Source organism: Talpa europaea (genome assembly GCF_964194135.1).
Source record: "Talpa europaea genome assembly, chromosome: 14".
Taxonomy (NCBI): domain Eukaryota; kingdom Metazoa; phylum Chordata; class Mammalia; order Eulipotyphla; family Talpidae; genus Talpa; species Talpa europaea.
Window position 1 is genome coordinate 2,689,399 of NC_140082.1, and position 19,685 is coordinate 2,709,083.

A 19,685-nucleotide genomic window follows, 5' to 3' on the forward strand; every position below is an offset into this window, starting at 1 on the left:
TGTGAGATGTCTTTTTTTTTTTTTTGTCTATTTCACTGAACCATTTACAAGTCATGGGCAGACCTCATGACACTTAACCCCCAACCCTTCAGGGGCATCTCTGAGAACAAAGAAGGGTTCCCACAGCGTCCAGGGGGACTGGACGCTGGCCCAGGTATTATAGAACCCCTCTTTCCGATCCCTCCCCACCACCCCCATAATATCCTCGGGAGCGGTTTCTGTTTCTGTCCAAGCACGGCATCCTCAGCTGTCAGGCCGGAGGCCACCCCCGTGGGTGCTCGTGGGCCAGCCCATCTTGCAAGCGGGCCCAGCTGCCCGCTGTCTGGGCGGCCATCTCCAGGCTGCTTGTGTGGAGAGTGGCCTCGAGAGGCAGAGCCAGCAGGTTCCTCTGAAGCAAAGGGCAGGCGAGCTTCCCGTCCCGTCCATTGTTGAGACGGTCTCTGTGCAGGGAAAGCTCAGGCCAGGCGTCCATTGTAGAAGAGACATGTCGCCTGATGCCTGGGACGCCAGTGCTGCGTGTGCAGATGCCACTGGGCCTGAGAAACGCCAGGGAAGACCTGGCCACCACCCTCTGCCCTCTGTGGGGCGTGTTCCCAGCTTGTCTCTTTGCTGATCCTGCTAAGCTGTCCTTGGGGACGCCGCGTCCTCCCCGTCTCGTCGCTCACCGGGAGTCTGGGGAGATTTCGCGGCCCTGGGAGTCCCCTGGGCCCTCACAAGCCTTCCCCCCTGCAGAGCCTGGTGGGTTCACCTGCGAAGGCCTCGTGTCAGGCACCAGCGTGGGGTGTCAGGACAACCTCGTCTCCCCGGCAATGGACACGCGCCTGCAGCCGGACAGAGGTCCCCTCTGGCCTCTAGAGGAGAAAGCCCGTGACCCCGCCGTGGGGGCGGGGGTGACGGCAGTGACAGGTGAATCTGTGCAGATCCCTTTTAATACCCGCCATTTTGTGCCACTTCCCCGTTGTCACCGCAGGGCGTCCTGCCAGCTTGCTCTTGCGACGTCTTGAAATCGGACCTGAGCCCCCCTGGGCTTTTCCTGCGTGGGGCCAGGGCGCCCACAGGACACAGAACTGCAAGAGTTGCCCTCTTCATGCCTCTCTCTTGAAAGCAAAATTTCCACCATCCAGCTTGGTTGGAAATGCTCTGGCTAGAACCTGTGACGTGGCCGAACACACAGTGCCGCGCTCCTTGATTCCGAGGGTTTCTCAGAGGAAGACGTTGTTATGTCAGAAAAGAGGTGCCCCCCGCCCCCGCCGCCGCTTTTCTCGATGAGCAGTCCGTTTGCGCCCCGTCTGACTCCGCTGGCAGAGGCGACATCGTGCGCGGTGAAACTCGTGGAGACCACGCAGCCCGGGTGGGGCCGGAGGGCACGGCGGGGCGGCGGGAGCCGGGGGAGGAAATTCAGGTACCAGGCGGCCCCGGCGGGCGCACCTGGAGCAGGGCAGACACATGCCAGCGCTGCTCGCCCCTCGGAGGGTGCAGGTCGGGGCAGGCCTTGCGGGCGGGCGGCTTCCGGCTGAAAGTGAGGACAGAGGCAAGGAGCAGGCCGCGGCCAGAGCCCTGGCACCGGCGCGACGCCCGGGCCTCGGGGAAGGGCCGACTGGGCCCCGGGGAGAGGGGCCCGCCATGGCCGGCAGCGAGGGCCAGTGACGGTGGCGCTGGGCTCCCAGATGCCGAGGGGGGCAGGGAGGCTTCCTGCCCGTCCCTCCTTCCCGTGCCGGTTGGCAGTCGAGCACCCTGGCATGGGGCGCAGAGCAGACAACTCCGATGGGGGCCCCACTCGTAGGGCGTTTCAGTCTGGCCCTGTTGGAGGGAGAAAAGTAGAATAGGTGGTTGCAGGGCGCTCCCAGCACCCAGATAAGGTAGGGTGGCGGGACAGTCCCCGGGCTGGGGCCATTTTGATGGGGGGAGTTCAAGGAAGATCCCTCGGGGTGATTTAGGAATAGCAAAGGGGTTGCTCCCAGGAGTGTCCGGAGGCGCCTTCCTGGGAGAGGAAACCGCCAGTGCGAAGACCCTGGGGCTGGCCACCAGGGGTCACACAGGGAGGGATGTGAAGAGAGGCCGGGAGAGGGGGAGACACCGAGAGGAAGCGAGAGCGCAGGGAACGGGAGAAGGAAAGAAACCAGCCGGGAGGGACTGGAGGACGAGGGAGGGCTGGAGACCGAGACCGTGCACAAGGGGCAGGGGAGGAAGCCGCTGCCAGCCGGGGGACGCCCCCCGTCGCACGCCCTTGAGGGTGGAGGAGGCGCGGGGCTGCCAACGGCCCCGTTGCCTGAGCTCCTAAGGGAGTCCCACTTGTTTCCACATGCGTGGACCTGGATTTTCACTAGCTTTGGGTTTAGTTCTTGGTTTCTTAATTGGATTACAGCATTCCCCAGCACCACAGGCAGGAAGTGTGCCTTCTTCGTTTTCACTTCCGCAGACCACTTTCCACGATGTTCTGCAGACAACAGGCTCAGGACTGTTGTTTGAACAAATGGCTGCGTGGACGGGTGGGCGGATGGATGGACGATAGAAGGTGAGCGGGTGGGGGGATGGGGGAGGGATGGGTGGATCTTCATCCTGAAGGTGTGTAAAATGATAGAAGTTTCATAAAAGAAGATTTTGCTTTCATTTAACAAAGCGTGGTAGCTCTGCCCTAATTCTTAGAGCAAATGGCAAAGATGAACGCTTTCCCAGCTTTCCGTATTTTTTCACAACAAAAATCATCCAAGGACACGCCTGACCTCCTCGCCTCACGTCTGCGGCTCTGGCTCGAAGTCCCTTTTACCCTTTTGGAAGCAAAATCTCCAAGGGCTCCACCACCATTGCCACAGGTTTCTTCCAATGCTTCGACATTCGATTCTTTGTCTGGCAGGTGAGATTGGATGCTGCCGGGGGAGAGGCAGCTCAGTCCCTGACGCCCCACCAGCGGCCCCACTCGCTCTGCCACCAACTACATAGCACAGATGTTTCCAAAGCATGTCTCCGGCTCTGTGCCGGCCACACATGATAAGCAAGACCTTTGGATTCATCAGTCCCCACCCCGAGGGACTGAAAGAATCAGCCCCGGCCAGGGGATGCCCCGCCAGGGCCTGAAATGGTCAGCTGGGTGTGGGGGGCATTTCTGCCAGGAGCCGAGGTGGGAGTAGCTGACCCTGGTCTTTCTGGAGGTTCCCTGCTGCCATTCCCCTGATTCCTGGCCATCCACCGTATTTCCTATGACTGTTTTTCCAGCCTACTTAGCTCTTCATGGGGAAAATATCACAGCGGGTAGGAAGAGAAGAAAAACAAGAGCAAAGGGAAAGGAGCTTAAAAAAAAAAAAGACTTGGAGAAATACCGAATGCTCTGGCGAAGTGAATCCTTTCCCAGGGTGTCTTAACGTTCACGGAAACGCAATAGCTGCAGCAGCAGTCTAAGTTCAGGAAGATCCCCCGGTGCAGGACGACTATTTGTACATCTGCTGGACTTTGCCCCTGCCAGGGTCAAGTGCCCAGTGAGGGCTCTGCTCAAAAGCCAGCTGGACAAAAAGCCGGTCATCTGGAATCTTCTCTCCATCCCTCCAGAAGTGGCTTTCTACAGTTCTTGGTGCCTAGAATTCGCATGGGAGAGGAGGGGGAGGGGGAGGAGAACTTATCCTTGGAGCCACAGGGGGTTCTTCCCTCCACTCAGGGCCCTGTGTAAACGTCACCTCCTCCAGCTGCCTTCCTTGGCCCTTGGCCGTCCTGCCCCACCGCCTGCTCCTTCCCTCCCTGCTGATTAACATTCCACCTTCCATCAGCCCATCTTATGATCTTCATAGAAGGCATCACCACCTAAAATGAGGGGGTTCCCTTCTTTAGGCCCCCCCACTCTCACAGGCAACTCCATGGAAGAAGGAGATTTACCTGTCTTACTCCCCAGTTGATCCCAGTCCCTTGAAAGAGTGTCAGGCACATAGTAGGTGCTCAATAAATGCTGGTTCAATAAATGGAATTTTTTGGCTGAAAACATTGAAGAAGGGTTAATATGAAGCATCACCACATTCCAAAAGGACTGGGCCCTGTCTCCTGAGAGCTTCTTTATAGAACATACGTATGTGTATTTTTGTCTCCCGTAGGTAATTCCATGAATGCAACTCTTGTGCAAAGTGTGGCATGAAATAACCGGGGTCATTGTGGAGAACACAATGAGATAATTGTGCAAAGCAGGAAGCAGAACGTCTGGGGTGCTGTGAGCATCCCATGAATCTTGGTGCTGAATAAAGTCAACTCGAGGCCTGCCTTCTCCACGCTCACTCTGGGGCTCCGCGGCTTCCATCTCGAGCCCTTGTGATTTTTAAAGATGTGGCTTGAAATCCACTACAATTCATCTTTTTCATGCTTTGCCCCAAATAGCTCATCTTTCAGGAAAAATTCTTCCCAGCTTTCCTGGCATGTTTGAATGTCATCAGCATGACGCTGCAGGCCCTATAGGAAAAGGGCTAAGAGACAGATTGAGCGGAACGGAGCGAGGGCAGAACCCTGAGGCTTTCCCCGGAGACCTCGCTGCGGGCAGCCATTGCCGGGATCAATCCACCTTCTCTGGTGCGTGGCTCCAGAGGTTCCAGAACCATCTCATCCAGTTCCCATTGGGCTCACGTGGCTCCACCTTGCCTTGAAGACCAATCTTGTCGGGTCTTGCTGAAATGTAGATTCTCCCAGGGCTTCCCGTTCCTCTGATCTCTGACTCCAGGGACCCAGCATCCCTGATCAAACAGGTAGAAGGTGTTGATCGGGTGGCTGGCCTTTGCGGGGTGAGTGGGTAACCAAACTGCAGAACTTCCAGACAATAGAATATTATTCAGCAAGGAAGAGAACCAAGTGACCACGCCATGACAAGACACGGATGAACCTTAGATGTTAGTACAAAGGGAAAGAAGCAATCTGAGAAGTCTCTGGGGATGGTGCCGACTCGACGCCATTTTGGAGAAGGCTCAAGTGTGGAGACAGTGAGGGGAGCAGGGGCTGGGGCGTGAGTAAAGGGAGCACGGTGACTGTGAGGACTGTGCATATACATTTGTTAAAACCCGGAGAATGTGCAACTCACACTGAATCTTAGTGTAAATGAGACTTTAAAGATGATGTATCAAGAGTAACTTGTCCATTGGAACCGAAACTGGGGGGAGGCAAGCATTTTCTGTAATTTCTGCTTAATTTTCTGTAAACTAAAGCCATTCTAAATACACATTTATTTCTTAAATGCCTGCTCTACCGGTGATAATGGCACATATTAAAAAGCCCCTGACACCAAGTGCCGGAGACGATGCAGACAGAGGAGCCCAGGGCACTGTTACCGGGAAAGTAACTGGAGTGGCCATTGTGGAAGTCCATCTGGATTTACCTTAAAAAAAAAAAACAACAGGGCCTCCCCTGGTGGCGCAGCTGCCCGCAGCCTCTGCAGCACCGGTTCAACCCCCGGCTGCAAGCAAGGGTCCCACATGGCGCGCAGACCTCTCCTGCCGCCCGCTGCTCCCCTCAGCAGTGTATTTCGTCTGTCTGCCTGTTCTGTTCCCCGCTCTGGCTCTGGTGAATTCTCTCGCCCTCCTGTGCTTCTGACTGTGCCCAGTGCTTGTATAAATAAATAAATAAATCTTTAAAAAAAAAAAACAAAACTGAAAATAGAAATATCATCGCACCCAGCAATCCCACTGGGGCATCTCTCCCGAAGAGCATGAAACCATCAACCCCCACGACCGCAGGCTCCGCAGTGATCATTTGCAGTAGTGAGGACACGGCCGCGTCCAGCTGAGCACCGATGGCTGGTTGGCTAAGAAGACGCAGCTCACGCACCCAGGACGCCGCTCAGCCGCCGGGAAAGAGGAGGTGCAGCCGTTCACAGCGCCGTGCAGGGCGCTCCAGGGAACCGTGCAGAAAAGCAAGGAGAACCTTGGAGCAAATACTGGACAGCTATGCGAGGGCTGATGGACAAAAGAAAACACACAACTAGTGCATATTAATAAACAGCGTGAGGGCGCTGAGGCTAAGAAGGGGTGCGGGGGAGACAGGGAAGCGATAAATCAGTGCAGCTGCCGAGGGCGAGATGCCGGCTCTACCTGAGGGGCGAGCTCGCCTGCGCCTGCACTGACGCTCCCGCCCGCATCTCACCGATCCATGGCCTGCTATTGGCCAGTTACTTGGCCTCTCTGAGCCTCGGGGTCTTGTCTATGAAATGGGGACCAGAACAGCACCGACCACAGGGGGTTGTTAGAACTGGACGCCGGGGTTGAAATCTCGGAGGGCAGCGGTGGCGTTGTTACCCGAGAGTGCCCTCATCATCATCCCCTGCATCCCCGCCCGGGAATCCTGCAGCCACCAGGTAGCAGAGCAGGAACTGAGCGGTGCGGCCCGCACACCTGCTCCCCCAAAGCAGGCAGGGCAGCGAGGCTTGGGCCCCAAGGCGTCACTAACGGCACAGACAGGGCCGCCTGGCCTCAGGCTGGGTCAGCTGGGCACCAGCGACTGGGTCTCCCGTTGCTCCTCAGCCTCCAGGGAGGAGGTTGGCCCCGGCTCTTGGCCGGCTCCCCAGGGGCTGGGTGGTGGGAGGTGCGAGGGTGGGTCCTCGGAGCACTCAGAGCACGCTCAGGCGCTGCCCCACCGCTGGTAGCTGTGGCCCCGCTTCTGTGCCCGTGGACCTTGTCACCACAGCGGCTACTGTCACCTGTGACCCATGGGGACGGCTCGGGTTGGGCACATCCCTCCCTCTTCCTGGGGGCAGCTTTAAAGCTGCATTTCACAGGACATTGCAAAGGTCCTGCAGCTCTGCCCCTCCCGCCCTTCACATCCCCCCACCTCCCCCACACTGATGTGTTCCCGTCACCCCCAACACAGACATCCCCCACTGACGCAGAACCAGCTCCCTGGGGAAGAGTCGGTGTGTCGGGGGCGCGGGGACTCGTCACAGGCCAAGGTGGGGACACACAGTCAGCTGGGGCAGCGAGGTGTCTGGGGGGTGAAGGACGGGGGTGAAGTCTGCCTGACAGCATAGCATAGCCGTGCACCCCTAAATTACACTATTTTCCTTCTCATGGTGGAATGAATGCTGCCTCAGACAGATGCTGCCCTGCAGCTGTTTGTGGGGGGCCCCGTGGCAGGCCAGGGGCTTTGAAACGGGGGATTGGAATGGAATCTGACAAAGGGGCCAGTGTTTTGAGGGAACTTGACATGCGCCCAGCAGAGCCCGCGGCGGGAGTTTGCACAGCTGCGGCCGGGAGCAAACATGTACTTTTAGCTGACCGGGCCCGCGGCTTTGGGCACTGAACCTGACACCTTCCAGATGTCTGCGCCCTGCCTCTGGCACAGTCCACAGCTCTGCCCCCAGGCACATGCTCACACACATTCGTACAACACTGCTCTGTGAGTGTGCATTGTGTGGGACCCCCGGCCCAAGGGGAGCCCCCCAGGCGAAGCGAGAGATTTATGAGCTGGATGCCAACACTGTTCAGGGTCAAAGTCAGCTCCGACCCAGCGGCCACTCGCACCGCCGGGCTCCAGGGTGGATGGTAAGAGGATGCCAATCATGCCTTCCAGAAAGTTCTTTCAGCTTGCATCAGAGTGAACCCTGAGATCCCCGGCATGAGCCAGGAGTTTGGGGGTACAGGAGGGCACTCACACAGGTCACTCCTTCTCAGACCCCCTCTGAGCGGAAAGAAAACCCTGGTGGGGGCCCGGAGTAACCCCAGCTATGGGGCAATCTCCAGAGCTGCTCACTAACCGGGCTCACACGGTCCTTGGCTCACACGGCCCCGAGCCGCCCAGCTCCCTCCACTCTGAGCGGCTCCGGTCTCCGTCCAGCCCCCAGGACACGAGGCAGGAGCCAGGGGGCTGCTTCCCGAGGCTCGGGAGGTTGGCGTCCCTGCCACGGCCGCGGGCCTCCTCCACCGGGGGCACCTGAGCCGGGCTCGCCTCTCCTGCTGCATGCCCAGCGCTGCGTCCCGTGGCCTCGTCTTCCCAGCTCCCACCCACCTCCTGATCGTGTTAGGCCTGCCCAGACGGTCCGGCTGACGCCCCTGGCATCTCAAGGCCAGCTCACCAGCAGCCTCAGGAAGGCCCTCGGCCGCGAACCTGACATTTCCACTGGGGCCTGGATGAGGATGAGCCTCTTTGGGGGACGTCATTGCTTCACCTCCTGCACCTGTCCAGAGCTGCCCCACTGCCCAGAAGCTCCGCTGGGGCGGCAGCGTCCTCCCAGGCTTCCCTCACGCAGGCCAGCGACACAGACCCCCTGTTTGGAGGCTGGAGGAGCCCCAAGGTGCAGGTGCCAGCCCCTCCTCCAGTCTGACCCTGCCTGGGTGGGTCAGGCCAGGGTCACAGAGCCCTCCTGCTGGACGCCTTCCAGCACATGCTGCGTCTCATGTCTGGGGTGGGGAGCTGAGATGAGCTGTATGGGCTCCAAGTCAGGTGTGGGTGGAGTCTGTTCCTTCTGGAACTTTCTGGAGACTCTACGGGAGAAACTTTTGGTGTCTTTTTCAGCTTCTCCAGGCGCCTGCATTCCGGCCGCACCGCCCCCACCCTCAGAGCCAGCGCGCGCAGACCGGAGAAGTGTGGCTCCTTGGGGCCTCCTGCCCCCTCTTCCCTCGCGAGGGCCCCAGGGCTCAGACAGGGCAGAGCAGTTCCCTTCTGGAGCTTAACTCAATCTCACGTGAGGCTCTGGGGATGAGGCTGGGTCACCCGTATGGGAGGGGCAGTATTCCCCTCACTTCACAAGCCAGCACCCCTACATTTATTTTGGTGACTTGGGGGAGGGTCCTCTGGGAACCAGCTCAGGACACGCTGGCTTTGTTCCCAGTCCTGACGCGGGAGACGAGCCGTTGCGGGGGACACCAGAGCAGACTTGAACAGGGGAGAGCCCCTGAGATGTGCACAGTCGCAGAAGCCCCTAAACAGGGCCAGGCTGTGCCACGGCGGCGGGGACGTGGGCACCGAGCTCAGAGGGCGGGGGCGGCTCTTCAGGACCTTGGCGCGAGGGTGCTGTGAGGTGAGTATTGCGAGCGGCTGGCCAGCCCTGGGCACCCTCTGGAGAGTGCCCAGGCCAGCTCCTCGCCCTGCACCTCCCACCTCGGCGGCAGGCACCAGCCGGGACCACCTCCCCATCAGGACCGGGTCTGAGTGACAAATATGACGGGCGAGGATTCCAAGAGAGTGGCCCGCGCATGAGCGTCTGCGCGCGACGAGTCGTTTCTGCTTCTCTGGGACGCGCCCGGCAGCTGTTCCACGTCCGGGAGCCCCATTGGAACCCCGGGGGTGGGACATGGGGGCCGAGGCTTAGTCTCTCTCTCTGTCTGGAAGCCACTCCTGGGCGTCTCCTCCTGCTGGCCCTCCCTTCAGCCGGGCAGCCTGCCCTTCCAAGCCCTTCTGTGCCGGGCAGGCTGCTGGTCCACCCCAGCTGCCCCGAGCCACCCGGAGCCGCCTGCATGGGCTGGGCTGAGCTCACCAGGGTTCTGCTGAGTGGCCAGAGGGAGGTTTGCGGGGCCTGGACCTCAGCGGCTTCTGCCCGCTGGAGGCTGTCTGCTTGCTCCCCAGGAAGGGGAACTCAATTCCTAGTAGTTAAATAAACTGTTTTCTAAGTTTCACGGATGCCAACATGCACGCAGGACCTTGTGGGGTCAGGCGGGAAGGCAGTGACTGAGGACAGAAACCTCTAGGCATCTCTACCCTGTCCCCGACTCTCTCTCTGGCCACTGAAGTCAGTAGGGTCATCAGAGCCTGTCCACACTCCTCTCAGCCGCCCCCCACCCCTGCATCCGTCACTCCTCAGCTGGATTAGGCAGGACCCCAACTGCTGTCCTGGCCCCAGCCCCTCCTTAAGTGATTGCTGTTCATTTACCTCTTACCAGGTGCCAGGCAGCTGCTAAACCTCCAGAGAGCAATGCTTCTCCCCTCTCTTCTTACCACACAGAGACCCATTTTATCCTCATCTTACCAATCAGGAAACTAAGGCACAGAAAGTAAAGGCTTAGCCAAGATCACACCACCAGGAAAGAGCAGGGCCAGGATGGGAACCCAGGCTGTTTCCCAAGCCTATGTTTTAACTACTACCTCGTCTTCTGTACCTTTTACTCTGCGTTGTTGTGTGTGTTTGTCATGATTTTTTTTAAGAAAGCAAGTCTGTTCATATCCGCTCCCCTCTTAAAATCTTTTGGTGGTGGGTCCCCTTGGTTTTCCAGACATATTTTCACCTCCACAGTGTGGCACATGAGGTCTTTGGGGATCAACACTTGTTCCTTCCTCCCAGCATACCCGGGCAGCCTCTAGGCCCCTGCACGTGCTCTTCCGCGTCTGACCTCCCCTCCCTGCACATGGCTCCTCGGAGCTGTCTTGTTAGTTTCAACCCAAACACCACTTCCCTGCCCCATTGTGCCTCACCAAGACTTCCCACCCATGCCGGCCCCACCTTGCTCATGGTGCTTAGAGGTAGTCCCCGAATGCTAATGGTCTCTTTATGACTCCTTTTTGCTGATTGAGCTACTGGCTCTACAGGGCAAAACAGTGGTTTCTTCATCTCGGCCTCCCCAGAGGCTGCAGAGTTGATCCAAAAAGTTTGCTGAATGCCAGACTCCATGTTCCCAAAGCCCCCCCCCCCCCCCAGAGTGCTCGCTGGACAAGGCTCGCTTAGATGGCCCACAGAGAGGCCCTTGATAGAGCTCCCCGCCCCGGGAGGGAAGCTGCTGGCCCATTGCCAACACGTCGTGGGCCAGTCTAGAGGGGCCCTGCATCCCCCCAGGTCTCCCGAAAGGGCTGAAATGAGGATTGTCCGACTCAGGCTGCTGGGGGCGGGTCCCACCGGGTCCCACCCCGTCATGGCCCGTCTGTAGCCCGGCTCACCCTTGGGAAAGGGCTGCGCTCACCTCGGCCTCGGCAGCCCAGGACCACAAAGCAGCGAAAGAAATGTTTCCTTCCAGCGCCCTGGGCAGCCCCTGCCCTGCTCCTGGGGGTCACCCGAGAACCCCGCCTTCTGGCCACACAAGGGCACATGGGCAGCTTCGTTCACCATCTCTGGAATCGGGAAACGACCCCAGCGCCCACACACAGGTGGACAGACAGACAAACCCGTGCCCCGGGGTCAGGTCCTCGATCAAAACGTTGGGCTGGGACCCAAGGCCACTGGCCCCCGTGAGGGGAATGGACACGGATGGGCAGTGGGCCCCGGGTCCTATTGCTGAAAATTCTAAAACAGGCGAGATGGACTTTGGCCCTGGGTTGCCTCTGAGGGGATTAAGTGGAAGAGGCAGGAGCCCCCTGGGGTCATGGAATGTTCTAGAACTTGACTGGGGAGTCAGTTACCACACATTTCTCAAAACCCCTTGAGCTGCACAGGTAAGGCCTCTGCATTTCATCACACGTGGAGGACACCCCCCCTTTTTCAAAGCCCTCCAGAGATGGCGATCTGAGGACACCCCAGAGACAAAGCCGTGCTCTCAGAAAGCAGCTCCTGCCCGTGATGGTGTCCACAGGCGCGTCCAGGCGAGGACGGAGCCCGCCAGACAGGCACGTCCTGGTCACAGGGGTCACCCGCACGGTCATCCTGCGCCCCGCTGCCCTCCTCCCTCCCCAGTGCTCTTGCCCCTCGGCTTTTGGGGTTCTGGGGACAGACCCGGAGGTGGGAGGTTGTGGGTTTGGAGCCTGAGTAGGTTGCGTCCCCGCGGCCTGGGGCCCGCACCGCCCTCCCTCTCCCTCCACACCTGCACCTGAGCTCATGGCAGGGACCCCACGGGATCCCCAAGTCAGCCGCTGTCGTGCCCACACCGCCGGGGACCCCAGGCCAGTGTGTGCTCAGGCCCGGGCAAGAGCGGCCCCCGCCCCGTGGAAGCCCCCACGCCCTCCACCCGGGAGAGCCGCCAGCCTCTGCTTCTTAAGATAAAATTTACTTTGTCTTCAAGTGAGCTGAGATAAAGGGGGGCTGCCCTGCAGAATCATGGGGTGGGGGCTCACAAGTCAGCCCCTTGGACAGCACCTGAGTCCTGCCCGCGGCCTATGCAGGACAGACCCAGGCCTCTCCCCTCCAGCTCCCCACTCCCTGCTCAGGGCCTTGGCCCCCCACTTAGGCGGGGCCGGGGTCTCCCTCCCGCTGCAGCTGCTGCACAAAGCGCCTTTCATTCCCACTGCCCGGGTCTCTGGTTTTTAAATCTGAGGCTGGGATTCCTTCCTTCCCCTCTTGGCAGCGTGGGGCTGAGCTGTTTGCACTCGGGGGTGGAGGGGTGCACTCTGCTCTCCCCCAGGCAGAAGTGGAGTGAGGGGGCCACACCCACATGGAGGGCGCCCAGAGGGGGCTCACATTTGTCCGGGCCAGGCTGTGGGCATCTGTCCACACACCCAGGACTCAGAAGAGATGGGGCCCGAGAGCTCAGCGGCACCCCCTCCAGGGCCTCCCCATGCGCCCACAGGGAGCCTCAGTTTTCCCGTGTGCCAAACAGGACCGGGGCGGCTCAGGGGGCTGCACAGTGGGCCTTGGGGAGCTCGCCCCTACCCCCGCTGTGCCCCTCTGCGCCGGGGACCGGGGACGTCACTGTCCTCTTTACACATGTCGGGGGAAAGACGTGAAAAGGTGAGCCGTGTGGGGCTGCTCTGAGCAGGACTCGAGGACTGTCCACCGCGGGTGGCGCTGGGGAGGGGGAGGGAGGGAAGGCGGCAGCTTGGGGAAGGGGCTGGCGGGCAGGAGGAAGGCGAGAAGGCCGGGTCTTGGCCCTCCCTGTCACTCTCCCCCACGCTGTGGCCGGTGTCCGCGCGGCTCACGTGCACATGATCTTGCTTTGTCGACGTCGTTCGTGATCAGGTTGATGTGGAGAAAACAATCTGGGCCCACACAGAACAAAAGACGCTGCGTGACCACGAACTTTCGTTATGCCTGGCTTGCTTCTGTGCAGTTCCCCGTGCCTGTGGGCACGGACTGTGCGTCGCTCCTTCGCGTGTCTGAATCGTATCCTGTTGTCTGAATAGACCACACTTGTCCATCCATCCAGCATCCATCATCCATCATCCATCCATCATCCATCTAACCATCCATCCATCATCCATCCATCCATCCTCCATCCTCCATCCATCCATCATCCATCCATCCATCATCCATCATCCATCCTCCATCCATCCATCCATCCATCCATCATCCATCCATCCATCCATCATCCATCCTCCATCCATCCATCCATCCATCCATCCATCATCCATCCATCCATCCATCCATCCTCCATCCATCCATCCTCCATCCATCCATCCATCCATCCATATCCATCCATCATCCATCCAACCATCCATCCTCCATCCATCCTCTATCCAACCATCCATCCATCCATATCCATCCATCATCCACCCAACCATCCATCATCCATCCTCCATCCTCCAACCATCCATCCATCCATCCTCCGTCCATTGATGGATCTATGAGTCATCTCCACTACTGAAGAGCTAGGAAGGGCCACTTTTACAGCCGGCCTGCTTCACACTTCAGGTTCTCAACCCAAGCGTGTGGGTGACAAACGGTGAACACAAGGACGAATTTGTTTCTTCTCCCCAGAGCCAACTGCCTCTCCGTGAATAGACACAGCTGCCCGGGACAGGGCGGACGTGGGCTGACCGGTGAAGACGGGCGTCGGGAAAACAAGATGTGTCGGGGAGTCCGAGGCCTCGGGCTGCCTTGGAGATGTTGATCCTCTGAATTCCAAATTTCTGCATGTAAGTTCTTGGGGGAGAGAGAACGAGAGATCTTGGAGTTGAAGATCTGGACTGAGGGAAGCGCGGGGGCCGGGAAGAGGGAGCACTAGAGATCAGATTTCAGCGGGTGTGAGCTGTGTCTACACCTGCTCCCATTTGCAGTGTGACCCAGCGCAGGGTTGTTTGGTGCTAAGTGACTTTATCAGAAGGACCCACCTGATACTGTTTCTTTTCAATCCCTCCCTTTGAAGAATTCAAAGCTTCCGCTGCTTTATTTGCTTCACCCGCTCCGACCTCAGTCCTGGTCCCTCCTCTGCATTTGTTGGATGAACCCTCGGCCCTTCTGCTTCTGGCCGCAGGCACGTCCCTTCCGTGTAGCAGGACGTTGTTTTTGAAGTAGCCTAGAGCACTCTCGTGCCGTTGAGCCAATTCACATTTATCCTCTCAACAAACACACTCCGTGCTCCTCCCCTGCGCCTTTTATGTTCTTGGGTCTGCTTCGCCACTTCCCTTCTGAGCAGCTCGTGTGCACAGACCCCTGTCCTGTGCTTAGCGACCAGACTTGCTAACAGAAGGGAGATGCATGTGCGGCCGGCGAATGGAGATAAAGCCTGCACCCCTGTCTGCGTTTTCAGACCCGGGTGCCAGGGACCAAGCCTGGCTGCTCCTTGGGCACCTCCAGACGGCAGGGCTGGAGATGCCCCTGCAGACCAGACCCCGAGGAACAAGGAGACCGGCAGTTTCTTCAACATCTGCACCCCCTCCTCCGGACTCCGCCTGCCAGGGCCTAGGAGCCGCCTCCCTAATGGCGTCCTCGCTCCGCTCTGAGAGCGCACCATTTTCCCCTCTTGCCTGAAAGCGCTTGCACACTTTTCCTGGCTCAATCCTTTCCCTGTTCTGACTCCTAGTCTCCCTCCTCTCTGAGGGAGCCCCAGCCCACTGCCTCCTTCCCCAGTGCAGATCATGGTCCCAGGTTCAACCCGTCGTGGGCACAAAGCTTTGCCCCCTGAGCCGACACGGCAGCCCTGCTGTGATGGAGAGTGTGCCCGTCACTCCTCGACACCCGGGAGGAGCGGCCAGGCGCGTGGGCGCCCGCGAACACGAGGTCTTTCTAGGTCGACAGTTATAACCTCACGGGAGCAGACACAGATGAGGAGAGGATGAGGGAGCAGCCTCTCACCAGGGAGCAAAGGCAGGCCAGCGGCCAGCCCTGAGGCGTGTCCTTACGCCACCAGGGGGCTTCTGGGATACCTGGCTGTCCTGCAGGTCAGTCCCTGGTTCTGAAAAAGCAGGCTGAGTGGGGAGCAGAGGCCAGGGCCACAGTGCTGCCCCCACCCCCTCTGCCCAGGGGCGCCCCACAACCCAGGGGCCTTACTTTCTGTTCATGGAACTTTCCAGAGTCCTCTCAAGCTGGGTCGTTAAGTAACGAGACACCTACCTTAATTTGCTCTCCAGTGAGACCATATTACACACACACACACACACACGCACACACGCACACACGCCCGTGCGCACATTCTTCCTTTCTTCCTGCTTCAGGGGCCTGCGCTGGTGCTAAGTCACGATTTACTCCCCAGCCGCCCAGCCATGCTGCTGCAGAGGGCAGCCCCGGGGCTCTCTTCACAGGCTCACCCGAGAGCTTTTAAAGCAGAACTGGAAAGAATTTGTGGGAGGGAAAAAGGCTGGGGGCAGCGTGTAGTAAACAGCTGAGCTCCCTCCCCTCCCTTCTTCATTCCTTAGGCCATTAAGCACCGAAGGCACTAAAAGGCAGGGGTTTCTAGAGCCTTCCTCAGCGCCGGCCGGCGGGCAGCTGTGCCAGCCTCCCCGGTCGCCTGCTGGGCGGCGGGGGTGGCGCGGACCGCGGCTCTGGCATCTGGCATCTGGCATCTGCGTGTCCTAGAGGGCTGAGCCGACCCGCACTTCTCCAGGACGGGAACGCAGCCGGAACCGCTCAAACCACCCGCAAAAGGCCTTTCGCCCCCGCAGCGCTGGAGAGGAAAGTGGCCACGCTGGCCAACTCTCTCCGCAGGTCGAGCAATAAGATGACGTACAACTTGCAGGTGATCGGGGTGAACTCCAGGCCAGTCGAACCCAAGCCACATGCCCTGCGCTGGGTCCGGAAGAGAAAATACCACCCAAAAGAGCCTGGGGTCTCCCCAGAGTCAGCAGTTACCCCGAACCTGGTGTTGTCTTTCCTGTTTCTTCAAGCATCTCTGCATCTGTGTGAAAATCTCCCCGAAATCATGCATTAGCTGTGTTTATGTTGTTAAGCTGTTTGCGGTTTTATAGTCATTCTTCTGTGACTTGCTTTTTTTTTAAGATTTATTTTTATTTATTTATGCATCCAAGAACTGGGGTGTAGGCCAGAGGTGTTGGGGATAAGAGGATTCACCAGAGTGGGGAGCAGAACAGGCAGATCTACTGAAACACACTGCTGAGGGGAGCAGCAGGCGAGACAGGGGAGGTCTGCTGCACCCTGTGGGTAGCTCCCTGGCTGGGGATCGAACTTGCGCTGCAGTGGCTGGCGATAGCTTGATAGCGCTGGGACTTAACCCCTGCGCCACCAGGGAGGCCTCACTTGCTTCTTTGATCGATATTATTCTGTGATGCTCACTGAGGCCTATAGGTGAAGCTGGCTCATTGTCATGAGGAGAGCCCCCCTTACAGGAAAGCTCTGCGTCTTATGTGTCCACACGCCTGCTTGGAGGTCCTGGGCGGGGGGCCCGGGTGTGTCCTGTTCTGTCTCTCCTCCAGGCAGGGAGGTGCGGCCGTGGCTCCGTGTCCTGTCAGGCAGTTTGTCACAGAGCCCATTGCTGAGCGCTGAAATCCAGTTAGTGAGCTGGGAACAGCACTGAACAAAATGGGAGGGAAAAAAGTATTCTAGCACCTTGTGAAATCGATCTCAGAAATGTGTGCAAGTGTATATCCGGGTGAGTGATTTCGTATGAGTGTATGCATGACTGTGGTGAGCGAGTGAGTGCATGTTTATGTGTGTAAATATGTGTGTGTTAGCAAGTGCACAGTGTGTGCATGCATTGTGTGTGTGAGTGTAGCGTGTGTGTACTGAGTGGGGCGTAGGGGTGAGTGTGTGTGTGGGGGGAGTGGGGTGTAGACCACTTAGCTGCTCTCAGGCACACAGCACAGCACCGCAGCTGAGCTCACACTTCCAAAGAGCTACAAACAAGGTTACACTGAGGGGGGACGCATATATTGGAAAAACTGACTTAGGATTTTAATCAACTCTCTGATGTTTAAAAAAAGTCTGAGGATTTCAGGGCGCCCAGGGTTGGGCCAGCCTCATGGCCCCCCAGCACCCCGCACCCCAGCCAACCTCACATTTCAGTTTTGCTCCATGGCCCATGCACAACAGCCCAGTGTGGGGGGGTTAGATGTCTGAGGTGAAGACACAGATGTTTTTATTGGGGGCTCCTCCTACAGCTGGCAGCCGCGGTGCCCACCGCCCCAAAAAGCCAGACTTTAGGCTGTCTCTGCAGCAGCCACGGGGGGGGGGGGGGGGGGAGAGGGGGGAGGAGACGCTGGCCGGGGAGCGACCTTACAGATCCGGCTAGTGCTGGGAGAGTGGCCCCTGAGCGCGTGTGACACGGTGGAATCTTCTAGAACGCTCTCTCTTCGTTGGAAGGCATTCTCTGCTAATGCGTGTTTTTTTTTAGTTGGCAAAACACGTTGGGTGGTTTTCCTGTTTGTTTTATTGTGTTTTGCTCAAGACCAAGTCCAGCCCTCAGGACCTGGAGTTCCAGGGTCAACGAGTCTGCACGGCTTTGTCCACAGTCTCGCCGGGAATTTTGCTTTGACCAGGGGGAGGAAAATCACCGGGGCCTGCCCAGACGCCTGACGAGAGACTGAGTCACCCAGCGATGGGGTGACTTCGCCAGCGCCCCTCCTGGCTTAATTAAGCGAGCCTCTAATTTGCATCTTTGGCACAATCCTCCCCCCAGGCTGCGAGCTCCCAGATGTCTCCACAGGAGCCCCGCGGACTGGACCAGGGCACAGGGCAGCATGGCCGCCCCTGGCCCTTCGGCCCCGCACCACACCTGGCTCCGGGATACTGCAGGTAGGGGCGGGGGCGGGGCCTGTGCAGGGATGTTGGGGGACAACGAGGCCAGGGGCCTCCCCCTGCGGTCAGGGGTACCCGAGCCAGCGCTGCAGAGATGACAAGATGCTCCAGCCCTGGCACGTGCAGGGGGTCCCCAACTCCGCTGCGCGGTCCAGGAGGCTCCCTTCTGGAGTCTCCGAAGAGTCCAGTCTTCATTTTCTTAGCTGTTGGCTGAGGAAGCTGGGGAGTGCGCTTTCACCTCCCAGATTCGGGGGGCTGGGACTGGCTGACAGGGCCTGGGGGCTTTCTGCTCCCTCACCAGCTTGCGGGGAACCAACTTGCTTGGCTCATGTCCCTGAAATCTTGTGGCTGGCGGCCTTTGGAATTGCATTTATTTATTCATTTAAATTGGATTCCGGCATTCGCTTGTGTGTTTTCTCTCCATAAAGACCTTTTATTTGGGTCCTGGAGGCTGTTTACCGCCTAGCACATGTGGCGTGAAGAAATGATGTGACCAGAAAGGCCAAAGCGACTCCCCAGGGACCTGGGTGGAGGGTGCCAGGACAGGCGCTGCCCCTGCAGGCCGCCTCTGCTGGGGCCACAGGAGGGCTCCACCCGGATGGGGACAACCACTCGGAACAGGGGCATCCTCACACCCCAAACACAAGGAGGTTATAGACTGAAATTCTCCAAGAGGATGCACAGTCTGGGATGGAGACAGGGAGAGGGCCGGGTTGGGGTAATAAAAAGGACTTTTAAAATAAGGGTCTTCCTAAATGTATGTTTTGTTTCTTATTCTTGTGAAGAACGAGGGCCGGGGAATGACATGGTGACTGACGAGGTCGTTGGTGAGGTTTTTAGATGGTTTGGGCCCAAGGCTGTGAGCAGAAGCTGGGCTGGCCGGGGACCCTAGAGCAGGATCAGAAGGGCAGGGGCAGCCGCCGGACCCAACAGTGGTGACATTTACCCGGAGGAGGTGAAGACTGATGTCCATGTAAAAACCTGCACGTCATGTCATGTGGCATCAGTGATCACTCAAGAGAGACTCCTTCCCAGAGTGTTAAGTGAGACCTTGGGCCATAAAATGAAGAGTTTCTGGTTGGTTTCAGATCCAAGACTTGTTATTTTTTTTAATAAACATTTTTCCAAAAATCTGCAAAGAACTGATGAGACTCAACAAAAACAAAGTAAATAATCCAGTCAAAAAATGGGCAGAAGAGCTAAAAAGGAACTTCTCCAAAGAGGAAATGCAAATGGCCCACAGGCATATGAAAAAATGTTCAGCATCACTTGTAATCAGGGAAATGCAAATCAAAACTACCATGAGATACCATCTCACACCAGTGAGAATGGTGAATATTAAAAACCTTAAACCTCCCATGTTTGGGCCCAAGGCTGTGAGCAACAACAAATGTTGGCAGGGTGTGGAGAAAAAGGAACTCTCCTGCATGGCTGGTGGGAGTGCAAACTGGCCCAACCACTATGGAGAGCTGTGTGAGTTCTGGACCTACTAAACATAGAGCTTCCATAGGATCCAGCAATTCCACTCCTAGGTATTTACCCAAAGGACACAGAAACAGTAATTCCAAAGAGCACCTGCACCCCTATGTTTATAGCAGCACTGTTTACAATAGCTAAGCTTTGGAAACAGCCCAAATGCCCAAAAATAGATGACTGGATCAAGAAGATGTGGTACATATACACCATGGAATATTACTCAGCAATCAAAAAAGATAAACTCATGCAGTTTGCAGCAACATGGATGGCGCTGGAAGGGATCATGCTCAGTGAAATAAGCCAGAAAAAGAAAAATACTGGATGGTCTCACTCATAGCAGGAATTTAGAAAATCTAAATAAGAGACCAGGAAAAAGACTAATTACAATAAAGAAAAAATCAAAATCAACAAGTAACTATAAACAAGAGACACACAAGGGGGGGGTGGAAGAGAGAGGGATCAGGGCCAAAATAAGGAGGGTGGGAATTGTATG